At 39.2% G+C, this 22,947-nt stretch overlaps 1 protein-coding gene across 5 annotated transcripts in view; it reads right to left on the minus strand.

Annotated features, from left to right (window-relative positions):
• The window catches only part of SGMS2 (sphingomyelin synthase 2), a 34,269-nt gene extending 12,065 nt beyond the window's left edge, over window positions 1-22,204 (minus strand). For 2 of the 5 annotated variants that reach the window (XM_061992704.1, XM_061992709.1), the window contains exon 1: window positions 21,345-21,829. The gene's annotated coding sequence lies outside the window, so the exon portion shown is untranslated. The other 3 variants (XM_061992706.1, XM_061992705.1, XM_061992708.1) reach the window with 3 other exon arrangements.
• Window positions 22,205-22,947: the final 743 nt, after the last annotated feature.

Consider the following 22,947-nt stretch of genomic DNA (forward strand, 5'->3'; position numbering starts at 1 on the left):
CTAAATAGATTTCAATAGGAACAAATAACAAGATTCATTATCACACAGTATTTATTTCAGGCTGCATTTGTCAAGACAATAAAATCTCACTAGATTAAAAAAAAAAAAAAAATAGTTAAGTGCATAAGATTTATGACATTTTCTACAAAAAGCAAAGCAGCTCACCCCTGCAGAAATAACAATTGTTTTAGTCAAAACAAAGGCCATTTTCCCACCTCCATCTGAACTTCTGTGAAACCACTTACCATAGTTGCAATGTAACTATTTTTATTATTTAACTCAGCTCCTATGGCAAAAGTAGTACTATTATAATCAAAGTGTTCACTATCTACCAGTAAATTATTTCTCTAATTTTTTCAACAGATTTTCTAAGAGAAGTTCAACCCTACCACCACAAGTCTCTGCATGCCAATACAGGCTACCACAGTTTTCCATGTTATATATACAATTACTTCTTCATAATGGAAACCAAAGCTGCCAGTTTCCCTAATCACTTAGGAAACACTGCTGCTCTTAGTGCAGAGATGATTAAGGGTTCAGATCCCAAATATGCAAGACTCAAAAATAATATTGAAATAGTCAAGAAATATTTCTAAATTAACCTCCCAGCAGTGTTTCTGAAATCCATGATCATTGGTTGATCTTTTCTAAATCCCTAATCAAAAAGCACATGGAAACTAACACACATACAAAACACTTAACAACTCTCCATCCCTCCAAAAAGAAAACAATACCCAAGAACACAAGTCATGATTTCAGAAGCTTTTACTCCCTCTTACTAATCATACTGTAAGCCCTGCTTCCATAGGAGAAGGGGGTGTTTAATCCAGCAGCCAGGCCACAACTTCTCTGATGCTTCCTACATGTGAGGACTTTCTTTCAGAGCAGCTGCAAAAGCACTAGCCTTACTTAAAACTGTAGTACAATAACACATCAACTTTCACAAGTCCTTTGCCTAACACACACATTTTTCTACTTCCTCTGTCCATGGAAGAGGAATATACCACAGAATGTTTAAGAGACCCAACAGAAAAAATCTGAACCAGTCTGATTGGTTACATTTTAGAAAAGAAGCCTAGCAAGTGTGCATCTACTAAGTTAAGATTCTTCTCGACCTGCTGTTATACACAGCTGTCACTGAGGTAGAGTTCAGCAAAAGTTGATACATTTTATATCTGTCAAGGTGAAACGTTTTAAGAATTATGCATTTACTGAAAAACAGAACATCACAGTAGGCTGCAACCTCATTTATCTCCTTCCCTTCCCCACAAACATCTAACACTACTAGTAAGATATGTAAAAGGAAGATTTTCATTTCAGATATTTAATGACATCCAAGTGAGCCTTAAAGATCAAAGAGTATCTGAACTACAGATGAACAATAATCCAACATCCTAAAAGTAAAGTGGCACTCAGGTTTTTATATTAACTTATTAAGCAAAGCCAATTATACCTACAGCTTGTAGGAGGAAGTTGTGTTCCTTCCTGGTACTTTTAAATGTATTTTAAGGCATATTGATCCCCCATTTCTGATGGCTCATCAAGATTATTTCAAGCAGAGTGCATACTGTGGTCAAGCCTTGGTTAACAGCTCAAGGTGCTATATGTCATCTGATCAGTGATTTGCAAGAATATGAAGGCTTTCCTTTATAGTACCTTTTCAATCTGTTTCTCCCATGTCCTAAAAGAAAGCAAAAAAAAAAAATCTACTGATGAAAAAGACAAAACCACTGCTTGAAGCATTCAGTCCCTCACTGCCAATCTGACTATCCAGAGAAGTGGTAGATACAGAGCACCAACAGCCTAATCATCCTCTGCTACAGATGGTAAAAGGAACTCCCCAGAAGTACATAATTTTTTTCTGCCAAGTCCCTGTCCTCAAGTCACATATCCATCCCAGTCTCCATGAGGGAATCCTCACTGCCCTAAGCTATGGAATACACACTTGGGGAGTCTCAAAAGACTTCACATGAAATCAGACAAGTTACCCAAGAGGAAATTCATTTAAATTTCCTTTAAGGGATAAAATCTTGTTCTTAAAAACTGGGTGCAAGAAAAAGATTTCTCTTGGAACTGCTTCAATATCTTCTAAAAATAGACATGTACCCTCACCAAATAGCAGAGCTTCTTAACCAGCAATACTCCAGCAGAAGTCATTACTGTGACAAGGAACAACCTATTTCAAAGAAAATTTCAGGAGTGAAAAAGATGCAAAAAAAAGCAGTGATCCTAACTGTTTATCTCGAGGTTCTACTTGCTCCCATACAAACAGTTCCTTTAGTTTTCTGCATACATCTCCATTTGACAATTACTCAAAAGAAAACAGTTGACTGCGGATATACCTTTGAGACAAGTGCAATAGCAGGACTACATGTGGCTCTCCTACTAGAATTTAAGAACAACAAGCAGTTTTATTTATCACGTTAGTCATCTGATTTTCAGCTACAGGTCATTTTCCCACAAAGTTAGCTCACAAGTGGTGTTTCTCATCCAGTATTTGGAACTTCCATTTCATTTCTCAAAATAGTTTAACTTCTATAATTTCTCAAGGACTGAATAGTTACAATTTGCACAGGCCTTCCAAATAAATATTCTTGACCCGGCTGTTCCAAATAAAAACAAGTCTATTGGAACAAGTGTCCAAAACAGTAAAACTGATATACTCAGACACGAAGCTACATCATCAGCAACATACTTGTATACAAGATGGAAAAGGTTTCTAGGAAATAGTGTTTTTAAAAGTCATTCACTTCTGTTAAGGCTGGCTCCAACCTTTAATACAGCTTGTACAAATTCCTATATTTGGTAGCTGCAGAAGAAGGGTTTGTAAATAAAGTATTGCAGAAACAAATACACAAGTGGAGATAATATGATATTATAACTTCTATCATGTTATTTATATCATCATTATCAGGAAACAACCATTAGCTAGTTGATATGTTCAAGGTTTCCATTCTTTGCTGTGTTTTCAACAGACAAAAGCTATGTTGTGGGGGTTGTGTGGTCATTTTGGTGGCGGAGGGCTACAGGGGAGGCTTATTTTAAAAAGCTGCTAGAAGTTTCTCCTGTATCTGATATCCCCAGTGCCAGTTGGCTCTAACATGGACCTGCTGCTGACCAAGGCCGAGCCAATTAGAGATGGAGTTAACACCCCTGTGAGTAACATATTTGAGAAGGGGAAGAAATTGCTCTGCAGGTGCTAAGTTGCAGCATGAGCAGAAGAGAGTACAAGTGTGAGAACAACATCTCTGTAGACAAAAAGGTCAGTGAAGAAGGAAGAGGAGGAGCCATCACAGCACAGCTTCCCCTGCAGGTGGTGGTGCAGCCCAGCCTCTATTATGGCCATGGGAGCCACAGGGGAGTGGAGATCCACCTGCAGCCTGGGGAGAACCCCATGCCTGAACCCAAAGAAGGCTGTGACACCATGGGAAGCCTACACTGGAATAAGTTCCTGGCAGGACCTTGAAACCTGTGGAAAGAGGAGCCCAAGTCAGATCAGGTTTGCTGGCAGGAGTTGTCACCCTGTTGGGGACCCACACTGGAGCAGTTCATTCCTGAAGGAGTTTCCCCCATGCATAAGACCAATGCTAGGGCAGTTCACTAACTGTACTCTGTGGTGGAGACCCATGTTGGAGCAGTTTGTGGAGCACTGTCTCCTATGGGATGGACTCCACACTGTAGCAGGGGGAAGCGAGAGGAGGCCTCCTCCTGAGAGGAAGCTGCGGCAAAGTCATTCTGTAACAAACTGAAAATAACCCTCATGCCCTGTGCCACTGAAGGAGTAGGGAGACTCCTGGGAAGAAGGAAGGGTAGGGGAAGGTGTTAAGATTCAGGGTTGGGTTTTTTTTTCCTCATTTACCTGCATTGTTCTGATGGTCCATTAATAAATCAAGAGTTTTTCCCAAGTTGAGTCTGTTTTGCCCATGATGGTATTTGCTGAGTGATCTCCCTATACTTATCTTGACTGACAAACCTCTCATTACATTTCTTTCTGCTGTCCAGTTTAAAGGGGAGAGTGGTAGATGGCTTTGGTGGGCACCTGGCACTCTGCCAGCATTAAACCACCACAAGCTGGAACACAGGAAGTTCTACCTGAACATGACAAGGGGTAATGGGATGAAGCTAGAACACAAAAAGTTCCATTTAAATATAAAACCAAACTATTTTACTGTGAGGGTAACAGAGCACTGGAACAGGCTGCCCAGGGAGGTTGTGGAGCCTCCTTCCTTGGAGGTCTTCAAGACCCACCTGGACATATTCCTATGTGACCAGATATAGGTTGACCTGCTTCTGCAGGGGAGTTGGATTAGATGATCTCTAAAGGTCCCTTCCAACCCCTATCATTCTATGAGGAGAAAATTATTTACTGTCTGGGCAACAGAGCCCTGGCACAAGCTGCCCAGAGAAGTGGTAGAATCTCTTTCCTCTGGAAGTTTTCAAAACCCACCTGGACATGTTCCTGTGCGACCTGATCAAGGTGAAACTGCTTTAGCAGGGAGTTGGACTAGATGATCTCTAGAGGTCCCTTCCAATCCCTACCATTCTGTGATTAAAACATCTAAAATTATTTTCAGTACATGCTGGAAAGAAAAAGCATTGGCATGTACACTGCAGCAAATGTCAAATTTTTAGGAATACCTACGGGAACACAACTAGAAAAGAAGCTGGGTAGCCTCTGCTACCTTGACAGAAAGGAATAAGAATTGTCTTTTGGGGGTTTCTCCTCTTACTTCATTTTTAGAAGCATTCCAGATCCCAGTTGTTTTTATAGTATCCCTTCTTCCACACTGTATCTATGCCTCATAGCATGCAGACCATTGGGGAAAAAAACCCAAAAAACTCCAACCAAAAACAACAACAAAAGCCAACTGCTAAACCAGATCTGAGCAAAGTACATCAAAGTATGCAGAAACAGAACCAAGTTTAATAGGTTTGCTTGTCATGTCTATTCCCTACAGTATTTTTCAGAGCTGTGATCATCTTTCATCTGTAAAATGTTTATGCTTACAATACATAAATGCATGCACAAATTGAACCGAAGTTTTTCTAAAAGCTACAGGTTTATTTACATTCTCTAATTCTCTGCCAACACATTTGCTCATGCAATGCTAGAGGAATGCAAGTACGAAAGCTGTCTTCACAGAAGTACTGTTCACTCACATGCTCTCAGAACTGAGATCATCATCATATTGACTCTTGCAATAAATTAAAACTTCTTAAAAAGCATTGTCTAAAATTGTTTTCACCAGTAAAACAGAGTAGCTACACCCTCTACCTTGAGAGAGGGATTTTGCAATTTTGTCATTTAGGATTACTAGGAGAAACTGCCTTTAAGGACTAAATCTCTTCATTTACCCAGATAGGTAACTAGTAACCTTGAAGCTTTTCCCCTCTATTTACACAATCCAAGTTTTACCAGTTCTACAGAATTCTGTTTCTTTGCAGCTCTAAATAGCAAGGATACTAATTTACATTTTCCTGGCATTTAGTATTCAGCATATTCTACAGCAGGGCAAGATTTCTGAAATAGTACAAAAAGATATTCATACACACATTATGTGCAGATACACAGATGTTGTGGCTATTTTAGAGTTAATTTTCTTCCTAGAAGTCAGTTCAGGACTATATTTTGGATTTGTGCTGAAAACAGTAACACAGGAAAGTGTTGGTTACTGGTGAGCAGTTCTTGCGCAGTCAAGGCCTTTTATGCTTTTCCCCTGCCCTGACAGTGAGCAGGCTGAGGACATGGAAAGGTGGTGCATAAGCTGGGAAGGAGCACAGCCAGGATAGCTGATCAAAACTAGCCAGAAGGGCCATTCCATGTTCAATGTATAAACTGGGGGAAAGCTGCTCAGACAACAGGCAGCAGATGGTGAGCAACCGTACCGTGTGTTACTTGGTTTTTGTTTTGTTTTTTTTCTTTTTTCCCTGGGTTTTATTGATCTTTATTTATCTTCTATTCATTTGCAATTGTTCTAATATACTGCTATTGCTGTATTTTAGTTAATTTTGGTTATTAAACTCTTCTTAGCTCAACCCATGAGCTTTACTTTTTCTCCTGATTCTCTTCTCCATCCCACTGAAGGGCAGGGAAGTGAGCAAGTAGATGTGTGGTGCTTAGTTGCTGGCTGAGTTTAAACCTTAGTTATCCTTTAGTGCTTAGAGTAATTCACTCTGTCAATAATCCACATGTTCATAGCATAAACAAAAAGATCATTTTATTTACAGGTTAACAGTCTTTCCTAAAAAGAAAAAAAAAATGTTTTGAGAATGCTCAGTCAAATCTGTAGAACCAGAAACACCAACAGAATAATTCAGGTTAGAGGAAACCTCAGGAGGTCTCTAGGCCTCGGGCCAGGATCAGCTATAACATCAGATTAGTTTGCTCAGTGCTTCATCCAGATGTATCTTTAATACCTCCAAAGATGCACAACCTCTCCAGATTGCCTGTTGCACTGCATAGTTGTTTCCACATTAAAAAAAAAGCCAACAAACAAACATTCAATTTACTTATTTTGTATTTACTTCTTATTATAAATTATGCACTGTGTGTTTCATCCTGCCCCTGTGAAAAGCCTGGCATGGATGTTCCTGATGATCTTGTATGTATGAAGGGGCTGCTGCTATAGGTCTCTTGACCCTGCTTTTCTTTAGTCTGAAGCAACTTATCTACCTCAGCCTCCCCTCAAAGGGTCTGTGCTCCAGCCTCTTGACCACTCTGATGGTCTCTCCACTAGGTTTGCTCCCAGTTTACATTTTCCTGGGTCAAAGATCCCAAGACAAACACAGTATTCTACATACAGCTAAGTAGTACTTAGCAGAGAAGAATAGTCACTTTCCTGCAAATACTGGTTATACTCCTATTAAATACAACTCAGGATAGTGTTGACTGCCTTTGCTGCCAATACACACTGCAAAATCTCTTTTCCATAGAGCCAAAAAAAATACTGACCTTTCCCAACAGGCTAAAGACTCCCTCACAACTTCTTCACTCTAGAAAAAATGAGATTAAGTCTTCCTTCTATAATCCTTCCTCTGCAAAACAAGCCTGTTTTCTCTCCAGATCTGAAATATTGAAAAGTCTGCTCACTTGTATGGATGGATACTTAAGCTCTGAATCAGATGCTTTTGAAAAAAAGTTTAAAAAGCCTCTCTATCATTGCATATTTTGTAGCATGGCAAAGAACTATTGAGTTTAGATTCCTTTTTCCATTCATTAAAAATTATAATTAAAAACACTCTACAAAGAGTAGAAGTCACTGTACTACCTTAGTCTCATCAGGCAAAATAATTCTCACAGAGTGACAAAAAACTCTCCAGATCATCAGGCTTTTATGCAGCTTGCTGTCAGAGGGTCTCAGGCTTCTCATTGCTACTTCCTTCCCTTCCACTATACCTTAGAAGATTCTGTTGAAGAAGCACTTTCTGAAACAAGACTCCTCTCAAAGAGACAGCAAGTTTTAAAGATTTGTTAATAATCTAGCAGCACATCTGATGTCCCAAATCCCTTCTAGCTCACACAGAAGTTGTAGATTACAGCCTGTGAGGTGTGGGGCCCAGCATGGAAAGCATGCATGTTTTAGATTGTTTTGTGAAATCCTCCACCTAGTTACAGAGGGTAAAGGTTGCACTTCATAATGGAAAGTCAGACCTGCAGATTAGTCAGCACTTTCAGTACAGGACTGTGAGGAAGCACTGTGACTAATGTATGCTTTAAAGAGACCCTGCTGCAGCTTACCATCAGGCAGCTAGAAGAGAAAGTCACATATTTTATCAGGGATACACCCTAAAAAATATTTGAGTAATTATCAAGCAGATAACGTCTGTCATTTTCTTCCCTGTGCTAACTCCAAAAAGCAGCCGTGGCAACTGCAAAGTAAGAGGTCACATTTATGAGAACGTTCTCAAATATTTCCTGCAGCAATAAGAACCCACTTCCTTAAAGTGAGAGGGCAGTAATGACTTAAGTTTGCACAGCATTTTATCAGGTAATAAATAGGGAATACAGGCACAAATTTTAGAACCCAGACAAAAGCTATATTTGCAGTGAAGTATATACAGAGGTTCACAACTCATAAGTTGCATCTAACAGAAGTCTAATACAGACATTAGTCCTTGCTAGGCATGTGACATTAAAGAAACAACCATTAACTGTAATCCTTATCTGGTTATAGCAGAAAGACACCACACCAATTCTTAGGACAAGGCATATTTAAAATTGATTAAATACCATACCATAAGCTAGTTTCACATAGCCATCAGTTTGACTGGCAGATAGCAATTCATGGATCTCTGCACAGGAGTAACACTTGATGTGTTCAGAGCCTCATGCAATGAAAAAATCGCTTTTCAGAAACATTAATCCCTTCCACACACACATGCATGTGTGTGCCTTATCTTAGGGCATCCTGTAGATGTGTTTTACCCTCTGTGCCAATACTGAAAATTTAATGTGCTACACACTGCCACATAAATCAGGAGACACTGAGTACCTTCTCCTCTCCCCACTAAAAATTCCTAGATAACTTTCAGTTTACTCAACTCTGATGTAGCTGTCAAAGCTTTATGACTATTAGTTAAGAGGAATGATATACAAGCAACACATCCTCTATCACTGACAGTAAACACACTGATTGGCTGAAACTGATCATGAAACATGATCTGCTCCACTATTTTGGTCTTCCCCTTTATCTTCTTGCTACAACTACTAGTTCCCAACCTGACCTACCATCAAGCAGCAACAGCATAAGGCTCTCACATCACAGTCAACACCCCTAGTAAAATAGAGATGAGATTACTCAGACGTTTTTTTCAAGCTGCTTGTTCACAGGCTTGGACACCCAAATCTACATTCAGCTCATACACTGGATGTTTGTTTTTCTCTCACTTCCTCCTCCAGGTTTTTCAGAGTAAAACCAGATAGGTTGAATTCTAACACCAAGACTACTGAGCAATTTCAGTGACTGCTATGATCAGCCCATGCAAATGGTTATGAAGGGAATTACAACAACAGCTCAGAATCTGTTATTAATATATGATTCAAACTTCCAGTTTGCAATAACCCAAATTTTCTACATGTAACTAGGTTCTTCACTGAAATCGTAGCAAACAAGTTTAACCACTACATTGTTAAAAAAAGTTCAAGAAGTCATCATAACCCAACCTTCCAATGCAGTCCCACATCTTCCTTCAACTTGTTCTATTAGCTCAAGATTTTCTATTAATAGAAGAAAATACTTTCCACATTGGGCTGAAAAGAAAAAAACATTTCCTTTTTATATTATTTGATTAGTCGGGGAAGAAGACACTGTTTAGCTCTAAATACTAAAGTATATGCACTTCAACCCTTCCTTCTTTTTTGTTTATGCCATGACTGACAAACAGAACACACACTTCCTTAGAATTGGCTCTTTTCTTGCCCAGCACACTACCTCTTTGTAACACTGGGTATCATTGTTAAATGAAGTTTCAAGAGCATGGTAACAGTGGGACAGCAGGAGAAAGTTACAAATAATCACCCAAATTCTTTCTGTAATACTTTCTCAGACATTTTGCTATCTCCATTTGAACTTCACCCTAGAAGTCAGACTCTGATAACACTATTAATGTGTTTTTAGTGCCCCTCACAGCTATTTTTTTACCTCAATACCTAACTAAACATCTAATGTTTCAAAAAGGACATTTGGGAAAAGTAATTTCCAAATATGTTTCATAGTACTTGGTCACATTTTCATGTGCTCTAAAATGTCTCTCTAAATAGAATGCATTAAAAAAAAAAAAAAAAAATCAAAAAGCATTTTAAGGCACCTTTACCCCATGTCCAATCAGACATCTATATATGCACACTGATTTGAGAAAGGGAAGACAGAGGTGTCACATAGACTAGCTCAAAAGTGGAAAGAATGAGAAGGTGACAAACAGATTCTATAAACTGTTCACCTGGAAACACACTGCAGTAGCCAGAACCGCAGCTGACAACACTGTTAAAGAGAATAAAGTCAATCTCATCTCTAGACTCATTAAGGCTAGTAATGTTGTACATGTGTGCTAAGCAACCATAGTGTGAATAAGTGATGAATCAACTAATTCCATGTGATCAGTTACAAAAGTCCTAGGAAAGAACTAAGTATTCAACTTAAAACTGATTTCACCATTTCAAAAGAGAATGCAGAACTCAGCAAGTTTAGGGCACAGTAAAAACAATTACTCTGGTCTACCAACTGATGTCTTCTCAAGAAGGAGGACATCTGCTATTTCCGCTGTGCTCCTGCATAAATTTTCATCAAAAATATCAATCATGCCAAAACAGATTTGCATGTATCAGCAAGGATAGTTCATGTACTGGCTTTAGAAACAGTATTCTAACTTCAAGGTAAATTGACATAATCTGAGAGACTTTTAGTTTAGAGTATAGCAATACAGTAATCCACAAAGCTTCTTAAGGTACCTACCTGGCTAAACACAGGCCAGCACAAGGGTTTGCAGAATCTAACCTCTGCTAAAATGAGCTGTTCCAGGAACTGCTGTTGAGTATCCATTTTGCAGCTAGAGCCACTGCTCTTAGCTACGCTCATCAGGGAGAATACTATCTTGCCAGGAGTAGAACAGTCCATTCAAATATCAATGGCACCAATACTACTGTAAGAACCCACATCTGTTCTAGAGAGACAGCAAAGGTAACCAAGGGAAATCTCATTGGGAATTAATCCAGAAAGCAAACCATGCCAATTTCACTTGACAGTCACTACTTCAAAGAGCAGGTAACTTAATAACTTCATAGTTGTATAACTGGAGCACAGAAGATAACACTTTATATCACAACATGACAAGGATGACATTAAACATGTGAATACTACGTGGTATCTGTCATGAAAGGCATGATAGATACCACATAGTAAGAGACACCTCCACAGTAGCAAGTACAGGACTGGAAAGTGGAGACATTAAAGTCCTCTATACTAATGCAAACCATTGGAAGGAAACAAGAGACCTGTGTACATTAGGTTACAATTCTAACATCTGCGTTCTACTAAGATGTTAACAGCAACTGGGTCAGCTCATTGTACTTCTGTATAAACACAGTGGATCATAAGTTATACATGTGTAGGGTGATTCTTGTGGTATTGGGTTTTGTTGTTTTAAGAAGGAATGTAAGGAATGTATCTAAAAATATCAGAACCAATCTATTTTCCCCCCTTCCGAATACCTGGGACTTTTAAGAAGTCAAAGATCCTTTCTGTTGCATTTATTTTTAATTAAACAGAAGTTCTTGTAATAGTACACATATGAAAAAAAAAAATCACAAAGAAACTGTCCAAAAAGTCTTTACACAACAAGGAATGCAAAATGTTGCTCAGGTGTAAGATACAAGTTGAGCTAGAATTTTGCAGTTTAAGTCCTTCAGAAAGCAGGATCTATGCCCTAAAGTAGATACATTACCCTTTCCTAAAACTTCCCAGATGAGCTCCCATCATTCAATATCTCACTTAAGACAGAATACATTTTTATTGTGTGGTCTTTATGCAGTAGTGTTAGCGTTCCAGTAAAAACTGGGAAACAAATCTGCCTGAAAATCATGTCCAGCTTCCAGGCAAATCTCACGTCCTTTCACTTACGATTCTTTTTTTGGTTTAACCCTGGCTGGGTGCCAGATGTCCATCATCACTTCCTCTCCCTAAACTGGACAACAGAGAGAGAAATATAACGAGAGGTTTGAAAGTCGAGATAAAGACAGGGAGATAACTCAGTAATTAATATCATAGGCAATATAGACTCATCTTGGGGAAGAAATGCTTTGATTTATTAATGAACAATCAAACCTGAGTAGAGAAGTGAGAAGTAAAAAACAAATCCTAAAATAATACTTCCCTCATCCCTCCCCTTCTTCCCAGGTTTCTACCTCCACCCCCTCAGTGGCACAGGGGAATGGGGGTTATGGTCAGTTCACTACAGATGGACTTGGCCCAAGAAAGGCCTGACTCCAAGCTGGGTAAAGTTTTGAGCAACTTTTTACAGGAGCCCCTTCCCTGTTACCAGAAATGGCTCCACACAAACCCATGACAGCATCACTTGTCTGTGTCTTTTGTGTCTCTTAACTACTATTATTATATACTTAGTGTTACTATGTTTTATTTTAATTATTATACTTGTTCTTCTCTTAACTCATGATTTTTTATTTTCTTCTCCAGTTCTTCCCCCCATCCTACAGGATGCATAGGGACGGGAATGAGTGCATGGCTGCCTTGTGCTTTGTTGCCAACTTGGCTTGAACCATGACATGTTTTGAGTAAAGTCATCTTCCAAAGCCAAAAGTGTTTCTTCTTGCATTCCTATGGTAACTAAAGCATACACTCAAAGTTTTATCACCAATTTGGAAATAGTTCAATTCTAACAGACTAATTAACTATTCTAGTCTAAAAAGTACTATTCAGAGAAAACTCCCAGCTTCCCAAAGTTTACTCATGTCTGACAGAGAGACTTGACAAAACAGATCTGGATAGAATAGAAACTTATTCAGCTCTGCTTCTATGGGGAACAGCACAAACCCTACAATGGCACAAGCTGTGATCTCTTACTCTGCGAGTAATCAGTCAGGGCAATCACCCGAAGTGTCCAGGGTCAGAATTCACAGTAAAATTTATCAAGTACGTTCAGACACCAGAACACTATATACTCCTGTACACATATCAAGACACTTGCCAGAAAGAATTTGAGTTTCCACTAACCCACAACATTTGAGCTGAAGTAGGGACTTCCAGCAGGCCATTTAAACAAACAAACAAAAAAAACCCAAACAAAACAACCCACCATAACCAAATAACAAACCACTCCAACAAAACCAAATAGAAAAAAGTAGGGAAGAAGTTACTATTCAGCTTAACTACATGAATCATTTTCATCACATACAGGAGGCAGAATAACACAAGATAAGAAGGTGCTTACAGATCTACATACTTTCGCTAAAGTAGTAACTCCACTCTGAACTGTTAGGTAAAAGGCTAGATGTTATACCAACATGAGGATCTATTTGAAATACAGCTTGATTATCTGTAAACATATTTCATAGGCAATTACTCTATAGGTGCTGCCTGGTTAAGAGAGAAACAGACAAAAAGGTCCTCTCAGACAAGGAGAGACTTAAGTTACATCAGGCCGTACATTGAACATTACGCCAAAAGCAGTCAGCCCGTTTTTATGCATATATCTCCTCAGGAAGAAGGTCCTGTTGAGCTAAGGTATAGGTCAATTCATGAGTACATCTGGCTTACGTATCTTCAGCTCCCCAAATAAACTTGCTATGGGTGAAGCATTTCAATCTGTTTCCTCAGAATATGAGCCTGAAATTTTTCTCATAACAAGTTTTATGTGACAGTGAGATTTAGCAGCCACTTCATAGTTCAAACAATGCCCAAGGAACTCTAAACTAAGGAAGCGGAGAGGTTTTCTAGAGGTACATGTACCTCCAATTCACATACCTGGAATTATGAAGTGACTCAGCACTGGCAAGAAAAAAAAATATACACAATAAATCAAACTTATTCTGCAAACTGTCCTAGATCTATAGAACTTATGAAAAGAGGGGATGGGCAGGAGAGGTATTTCAAAACACTCAGCTTCCACAGTCATAGTAGCAACACGACCAAAAAAAGTAATTGTAAATAACAATACACCTTTCACTCCATTGACTCAGACTACTAGAAATATACAACAAAAAAAATACTGTGTCCTGCTGTTTACAAGCCTTTTGATGAAAGGAGAAAGGCTTGTAACCTAATTCTTATTGAATGCCATAGAACATTGTTACAAATGCATGTGTAAGCAGATTTTTCATGTCTCATTTTCAGAAATGTGTAACCAAATCATAAGCTACACAGTATCAGTTTAACACTTGCCAAGTAATACAAACAATTAAACACCAAAAAAAATCATTTCTGTAATAGTTATAGAAGATTAATTGAAATCATAGTTTTTTGAGCAAATTATGTGAGGCCTAAGTACAATACTCCTCTTGCAGTTGTCCTTATAATTGCAATATAGGTTTTGATAACCAACAACCTCTCACACATATTACATGAACCACAGTCATATTTTGACTACAGTGTGTTGCCTTAAGCTCATGTTCTAGAAAGGCTTACAGTGCTAAAAGCTTTGTGTCTGATTTCACTAGAACAGGATGCAGATGGCAAACATGCATACACAATCAAAAAAAGTTGTAGGTAAGGTAAAAGGACGTGGTTCTAGTGACTGCCATTTATGCAGCACAAAACAGACCACTCCTACTTTCCTGCAACTCTTCTCTGCACTCTATGCCTTTGAGGGGAACAGTATCCCATTTTAACTTCACTTAGTACTAAGTTCCTCGAATGTAGAAGGATCTAAAGAGTTCAGTCCAAACCCTATGATGATTTTATTTTAATCTTTCTCCAAGTCCAAAATAAGAAAAAAATGCAGAAATTGTTTATGGGAACACTCATCCTGCAGAAGAAAACTACGCCAAACAGCTACTTATCTTGTTCAGATTGTCCAATGACTAGAAAGCAGTGTCCACCGGAAAGCATAACCAGCTTGCAATCTGTGAATTATGCTTTGAAAAAGACCAAACACTACACAGTGAAAATTACTTCTAGAGCAAGAAGTGTAATTATTTAGATTTTTGTTAGAGATGCAAATTTCCTTGGCCCAACTGCTTCAGCTTTGATATTTGACAGACATTATGCCTCATCCCATGGTTGGTCATCTGAGATGTATTTTATCCATCTTTCTAACTTTTAAAGGTCAGTACAAGTTACTGACTTACTACAGACATACCTATTATTCCACTCTACTTTACACCGACAGTTGTTTTACACAAAAGAAAGGACTGGTTATCATAATAGATATGTCTCCTTGTAGCTATGAAAATAGCTTAGTCAGTCTTTTAAGACCTCCATAGAGGAAGTTAATGACCATGGTTACCACAGAAAAAAAGCGTGCTATCCTCAGTGGAGAGAGCTTGCCATTCGGCTAGAGAGCATGTGAAGCACTGCCGAAGGATATGGTTTAGTTAGTGATCGATCTGGCAGTGTGAAGTTAGTGGTTGCACTTGATGATCTTAAAGGTCTCTTCCAACTGTAACGGTTCTGTGATTTATGCATTCAATTTCATAGTGGTAAATACTGCTAAGAGGATGAATTTTACATAATTTCTGCAAATTCAGCATACAATCATTTCAGTCAATCCTTTTTTTTCACAGGATGGTAAGAAACAACTCTGGAGGACCACCTTCAGCTTTCTGGCACATTTTCCACATCAAGTGGAGCTGTTTGAGCTTTTTCAAAAAGTTTCAAAAAGCTGCTTCCCATAGCTGCCTGCAGTGTACACATATGCAGTGAAACAAAACATATACATATGCTGTGAAAACACAGCATGACTTCTGCACTGCTTCAGTAAATGCAGACAAGCAAGTTGAGCCTTAAGTTGGTCTCATTACTTATTAAGTATAGCAAAATTTTGCCCTTGTAATGAGTCTCTACAAGATCAAGGTGATATACCAGAAGACAGGAGCGAACTTCTGTTAAGTGACACACTCAAAATAAAATCAGAGTAAAAATCAAATGAAGACAAGTTCATGCTTCTAAGAGTGGCACTGTAAAGAACTGTTACATAGCGCCCTTACAGATTAGTACCGTACTACAAAAATATGAAAAAAATCTCAAACTTAGATAGAAATTTTGTCAGGCTTTTAATGTACAGGAACTAAAAGTAACATGAGTTAAATTTTTAAGCTACAACCTTTTGATAGTTTCTACACACTCCTGAAATACTTAAGTTACCAGAAAAAACTACTAAGTATCAACTAAAGTAGATCTATAGCAATTAATTTCTTTTAATTGTACACAAGAAAATCCTTTCAACATTTTGGTTTAAATGCTTTTAGGTTTATATTTAAACTGTAACATGTGAATTTGAACCAGAATAACTGGCAGAGGATGAAATACCAGAAATTTACAATAGCCATGTTTTTAGCACTGTTAAGACATAGCATTCCAGTTTTTAGGGTGTCCTTTTGAAGTGGTAGCAGTGATGGGAACACTATTATATTGCTTCAATATAATCTGTGTTCGGTCTCAAACCAAGACATGGGTAGTGGTATTTGGGACCCTTATAAAGCATCTACAAACAGCAAGTGTCATTTCCCTTGGTTGATGCGGATGAAGTTACAAAAAAAAAAACAAAACCAAAATCAGACCAGCTGTAATTACTATAGAAATGTATCAGAACTATCAATGAACTACAGGATTATACTATGCCCTCCATATGAAAGACGACTAACAAATATGAGGCATGACCTTCTCTATTGCTGTTTCTCCCTCCTTATCTGGGTCCATTCCACTAATCAACTGTCCAGTACGCAAGTGAACATAAGCAGGAACATGGGTGTGTGGATAAGCAAACATTTTGTCCCTGTTATGTACATTTCACATAACTAACTGAAAAGTCATAGAACACTCACAACACAACAGTTTAAAAATCTTACGAGGCTAAGCAGAATAAAAGCTCTAAGAAGGGAATATCTAAGAAATGCAAACATATTTCAATAGGAAAGATCAAGGAGTAAGAGCAGGTAACTGCTTAATAAAGGGCTTCTACAGATGTCAGTGTTCTATTAATGCTATACTGAGAAAGTAGTATACAGCAAAACACCTATAGTAACAATTCAATAAAGAAAAACCATTAAATTTCGTTTAAGGCTTTAAGATAGGTCTTTGACTATCCAGGTTCTAGGCAGGCTCTGCCAGAGGCTCGTTCTTTGAGGATGGACAGGTTCCTGCATTCTGATGGGGTTGCAAGCTCCTACTTATTTTACAAACAAACCAACCAAACAAATTTAAGTTCAAGTATTAGAGTTATGAATACCAGAGATATATGACTAAAAACAAAAATCTTCCTGTAAGTTGCACTCAATCAATGCAACTCACTAAGTTTTGCCAGTTAACAGTGACACTTTACCATCAGAAGACAACTACCAAACACACATACTAGTATGACTTAATCCATATTAGTACTTAGGACTTGATTTTTGGAACATTGGAGCTTACAATAGTAGCAGGATTGACTGAGGCCTTAGATATCAACAGATATTAACTAGGTAAAAAGATCTCTCCCAAATTAATAAAAGTTACATAACTTTACCTAGGACATACTGGTTTGTAACTAGTAACAGGCAAATCTGCCTCAAACATCATATTTCACAAAGAGCACTACCAATTGCTTGTGAAAACTAGGAGCTTCAGAAAACTGGCAATTACAAACTGCTACGGGCAGTTTATAAATTCTCAAATGTGGGATTAGATAAACAGCTTAAATATATTTAGCTTCCTGGTTTTGTTGTTTGATTTCTTTCATGAGGGTGACAGAGCAGTGGAATAGGCTGTCCAGAGGGGCTGTGGAATCTCCTTCCTTAGAGGTCTTTAAGACCCGCCTGGACATGTTCCTATGCGACCTGATCTAGGTGAATCTGCTTCTGCGGGGAGGTTGGACTTAGATTATCTCTAAATGTCCCTTCCAATCCCTACCATCCTATGACTATGTCCACTTCTTTCACCATCACAGTAGCATTATTGTAATTGAAGATACACATTTAATCATTATTTGTACTCCAAACTTCCCCATTGACATGCTTATGTTTTATCTAATAAGCTGAATTCAACTCTATTAAGCTCCCCTTAAGACTCCAAATCACTGCTAAATCAAAAATAATCCTGAATGAATTAAAAATAAATTAACTATTCTTAAGCGTAAGTGTCCGTAAGTGCTCTGCATCAGTTCAGTTTACATCACCCTATATTAAGCTGATGCAACTTTCCAAAACACTCAATTTTGGACTAACTGAACCCAAGAGGTTCAGTATCTTTTCTCAAGGAAGAACAGGTGTAAAATCATAGTCTACTTTGCATCAGTAACCACAGAAAAACACTGCAAAGTTCAATGTGAAGCTTACTGCATTGCACAGTACTCTAGTAAGATTCAGTCTAAGAAAATCTGAATTACAGAGAAAAGCAAAGAGAAGACTACAGAAGGAAGCAGCAAGAAATTAAGTCCAAAAGCCAGGAATAACAAGATATTTATTGTTTTAGGCAGCAGCAAAGCTCATCCTTTGGAAGCCTCACAGTTCCAATGTTAGCAAGAACTTAGTTTCTGTTTACAAAAGTGGGATGTCCTTGAAACTTAAACATGGCAGTTGCAAATTAACCTGCATAAACTGGGGAAGGCAAGTGAAAGCAAGACATCTGCTTCTTTTGTTCAGGTACCTTTCAGCAGAATGTTCTACACTTCTAGGGTTATACATGTAAGAAGAGGTATTTTCTCTGGAAAATTAAATAGTTAAATACTGAATATGTGCTTTTGTACTATAAAACTGTCCTGTCAGAGTGAATGCAATGAAGTTTTCCTGAGTAACCATGCTCAAGAATTATATTCTTCGAGGATTGAGGATTTAGACCTAAACATTAAGAACCATTCTGTTTACAATTATTAACTCAATAGCTCCAGATACTCTCAAAAACTATTTCAGTTTCTCAATCTGTACAAGAGACAGACTTCAGTATTTTTAAATGCCAACAGACTGCAAACAGGAGGACCCACACTTGACACTGCATATTTTGAAAGGGACTTAACAGACAGTAAAGCAGGAAGTTTTATTCAGGAACCACAAGCACATCCTCAAGGCATGGTAGTCCCCTTGTATTACAGACACTACATCTATGTTAGCTAGAGGGCAAGTAACAGGTTTTCCTGAAGCTGATTTAGCTTTAGTATACAGTTTACTCTTATTAAAATTCGTATCAACAGCTGTGGACTTCCAAAACCAACTGTATTGGTAAGTACTTCTTTACTTTTTGTATCACATATGTCCACATAAGACTTTCTTGTGGCAACAAGAAAATGATAATATAAACAAGTGTCCTAACATGAGACACTTCTGCTTACTAAAGTTCTGAAGCCTCACTAAAACAGTTGAGTTTAGTTAAGAAATCTCTTTCAAACAGGTGCAGAATGGACAAGACAAAGCCATCTGTGTTACATAAAACTTTCCCATCAGCGGTTCTTAAGGTCTTCAGCATCTGCTGGGACAGTGGTGCCTGGATGCCTGACATTCTTAGTGTCTGCAGTATCTTTGGGGACAGTGGTATTCATGGTACAAACAATCCTCCTATCAGACAAAGATCTCTGAAGACAGTGGATCTAGTGTTACATAATTTTTTCCAGCATCTGTTTGGACTACTGCAATACCATATCCATACCAAATAAAATGTCACAGCATCTGTATTGTCCACTCCCCACAATTAGTATCAAAGAACATTGTAGGCCAACAGCCCATCAACATTAGAAAAAAATCCAAACAGAAGATGTATGCAATTTTGTTACAAATAGCAGAATCTTCGAAGTCCATTTCTATACAAGGAGCCATTAACTGTATTGAGCCATTTATTTAAAACACTTTTTTTCTTAAGGACCAGGGAAGGTAAAATAACTAATTTCTTGTTTCAATATATTTTTAATTTTTTTTTTTTTAAATCAATATATTACTTTCCAATCTTTATGCTTTTATCTGGTAAACTAATACACTGTAAATGAAGATTTCTGTTTTTCAGAATTAAAATACTTGAGATGAAATCTTACTCAGTTCTCCCAGAGACAGCGAGAGGGGGGTCGTGTGGGTTGTTTGGGATTTTTTAATTGATAAGAAAATATGACATTTTCACAATACTGCATCTGTGATAGAATATTTCGGGTGCCTAATTAGAACATTAAGGTTTGAATTCAGAAGAAAACTAGTTTAAGAAAACAGGATTGTTAAGCCCCATCATTTGTGCCCTATAATATTACAATCACAAGACACATCATCCAGAAAAATCATCAACATGGGAGCCATGGCTCAATATTTAAAACTTAGGTGTACATAAGGTGACTCTGGATTCAGATTACCAATCTAAGAGTAGGAAAAAAAATTCCATCTTTGATCTTTTCAAGTTCTCATTTCTCCATTTATTTCTGTACTGTCCTTGAAGTACAACTTATACAATATCATTAGAGGCCTTTATCTACATACTGTTGTCATCACCTTACAATTTCACCTAAGGTTCCTCCCTCCTGATACCTTTGATTTGTCTAAATCCTCTTGTGAATTTACATACTACGCAAGGAAATGTGTAGTATGTGTAGACAGAAGTGTTTCTCTAAAAATCGGTTACAGATTATAAATTTTCATTGAACTGCATATAAACTCTGTCAAAACAAAAAAAAAGGAAGCAAGCACACTGACTCTTCCAGTAAATTAAACCCTAAAGCATTAGGTTAAGATACAGAATAAGTTATTTGTTCCATATATTAAAAAAAAAAATCTCAAGCTGTACAGTCTCCAAAAAATCTGCCCAATCAAATAATAATATACATAAGAAACTACATTAAACACCATTTAAAAAGCAGTTTGGTTTTTAGTCAAACCATTTAATAAACACAACTTGAAGTGCACCTTGCCAAAACTTCTGTAAGGCCTGCTGTCTCAAAAAATACCATATACCTGCTCGGTTTATGCTAATACTTCTATTTATCTATATAATTGGCTGTGTATAATATCTGTCTATCCTCAAACCACTTATCAGTTATTTGGTTTTCTAAAGTCTTAAAAAAAAGAGATTAGAAATGGATTCAACTTAACAACAGTTAGTCTACATTGTACTCCAGGACTTCTATTATCTTGCCAGAAGATTATGCATTAACTACTTTTCACACGTATTCCAAGCTAAATTTATACCAGAAATCATGTAGTGTTAGAAATGTACTCCGTCACTGAGTCAAGAAGTTGGGTTTGACTGTGCTTCAAGAAGTTTAAGAGTGACTTCAACTGAGCAGACATACAGGGAAAAAAAAAAAACCTCAAGCAAATCCTACAGCAGTGCACCTTTACAACAGCATTATGATCCTTATAGCAATCCTTTATTTTTCTGAACAGAAACTGGGCATTTTGAAGTCCCCTCCTGTTCAACCAGGTATGCGCTCTACGGGGTATGTACACATTGCCTACAGTAAGAACATAAAATTTTACTAGCAAACTAAGTAAGTTCCACACAAAAATGTATTTGCAGGAGAAATCAGTACAGCAGGTGTCCTCCCTAATAAGAGGGGCCTCTTCAAGAGTAAAATTAAGACAATTTTACAGGTAATACATACATACTCCAGAAATGGAAGAGACTATAAGCGTAAGATGGTTCTTCCCAGTCTGTCCAGTCCAGTCTTCTGTGAGTGCATATCTATCCGTGGTATGGCACGCTTTTAATCCACCTATGCCGTTCCCAACTTACCTACTCAGCTGTATACGCACAAGCTTGTACTGCTAGCAGTTCCTCCTCTAAAGGCAGCTGGAAGTCTTTTCTGGAGCCTCGGGGCTCTTAGATTTGGGCTCTGCAGTTCCTTATGGCCAGACACTCCCACCACTGAGGTGGCAGCAGCACGCAGAAGCAGCTAGAAAGTTTACCACAATCTCTACCTTCCCCTGCAATTGGCTCTTCTCAAAGCCTCAGACTCTTCTTCCTGGCGAAAGCGACTGGCTTTAAGGGCGTCAGCGGAGGCGACACTTCACGGCGAGGTTTCCTGCCAGCAGCGCTCTCCCAGCGTAGCCGCCGCTGGGAGAGCTCCCCCGCTGGAGGGTGGCGCCGGGCCGGGGGTACTGGGTGCAGCACTCGCTTGGGGCTGCTGCCGTGTTTACCGCAAGTCTCATGCTCGCCGCGAGAGCCACAGTCCTCCCCGACATCAGTCATCCTCTTACACATACACCCGCCCACTCCATTTCCGAACAGTGACTCACCCTGGCGCTGCTGCTATTCAGAGACACGGCTAGAAAAACCGGCAGGACCTCTACAGAACCCCCGCCCGCCGCTAAAGGTGGCGGGTGGCGGCACGGCCCCACCCGCTCGCTGCCGCCACCCCCCAACGCGCCCTCTGCGCGCGCGCGCGCGGGCTGCCAGGCGACGCTGCCGCCAGCTCCCGGCCCTACCGAGCCGCCAAGGCGCGTCGGGGAGGGCACCTCCTCCGCCCTACACCGGGTCTTGACAGATGCAGGGCTGCCAGTGTCCTTCCACCGCTGCTCCCGGCCTCTCTTCCCTGCCTTCAGCCACCTTCTCTTCAAACTACATACCTCTCTCCCAGGGGCGAGACGGCTCAGCCACGCTCAGCGCCGAGGAAGGGTTAAGTTAGGTCTCAAAACGAGATACCCACATCTAGACTGCACCCATAAGAGATAACAGAGAGGGCGTCGCCCTACGCGGGCGCCAGCTCGGTGGCAGCGGCACAGGTGCCCGTGACCGCACTGGTCTTTGACCGGCGGGGGCTGCACCGCACCCTCATAGCGAGGCCAGACCCGAGCGGGGAAAGGCTTCCCGCATTTCCGGGGGGATTTAATTTCCCGAACGCTGTTCTCAAATAATGGATGACTACCACTGAACCCCCTTGCTTCTCAAGTTTCACCTGCATCTTCGAACTTTGCTTTGCTTGGGGTTTTTTTGGGGGGTGTGGAAAAGTAGGGGGTTTTTTCCTCCCTGCTTTTAAAAATGGAGGTGCTCCCTAACATTATGCAGCAACCAGATTCTATAGGGACTCTTCCAGTGTAACAAACAGGACTAATAGAGGAAGGGGAGAAGTGTAAACTCAGTCATACCAAAACTGGCTTTGTCTGAGATACACTTGTCCTTCCTTTAAATCAAGTAGCTTTAGCAAGCATAGTCCCATGAAAGAAAGAGGCCTGGCTCACAGTCCCAGATTCAAGGAAGGCACCTGACCCTGTATTTGTCACATCCCTGGAAAGCCCCCTCCACCCAGCTACTGGCGATTCTGCTTGGGTTGCTCACACTTTGGTTTTTTTCCCCACAAAAGCTTGGGCAAAGGGAGGGGGCAATCTGCTTTATTCTA

Source organism: Colius striatus, chromosome 3 (genome assembly GCF_028858725.1).
Source record: "Colius striatus isolate bColStr4 chromosome 3, bColStr4.1.hap1, whole genome shotgun sequence".
Taxonomy (NCBI): Eukaryota; Metazoa; Chordata; class Aves; order Coliiformes; family Coliidae; genus Colius; species Colius striatus.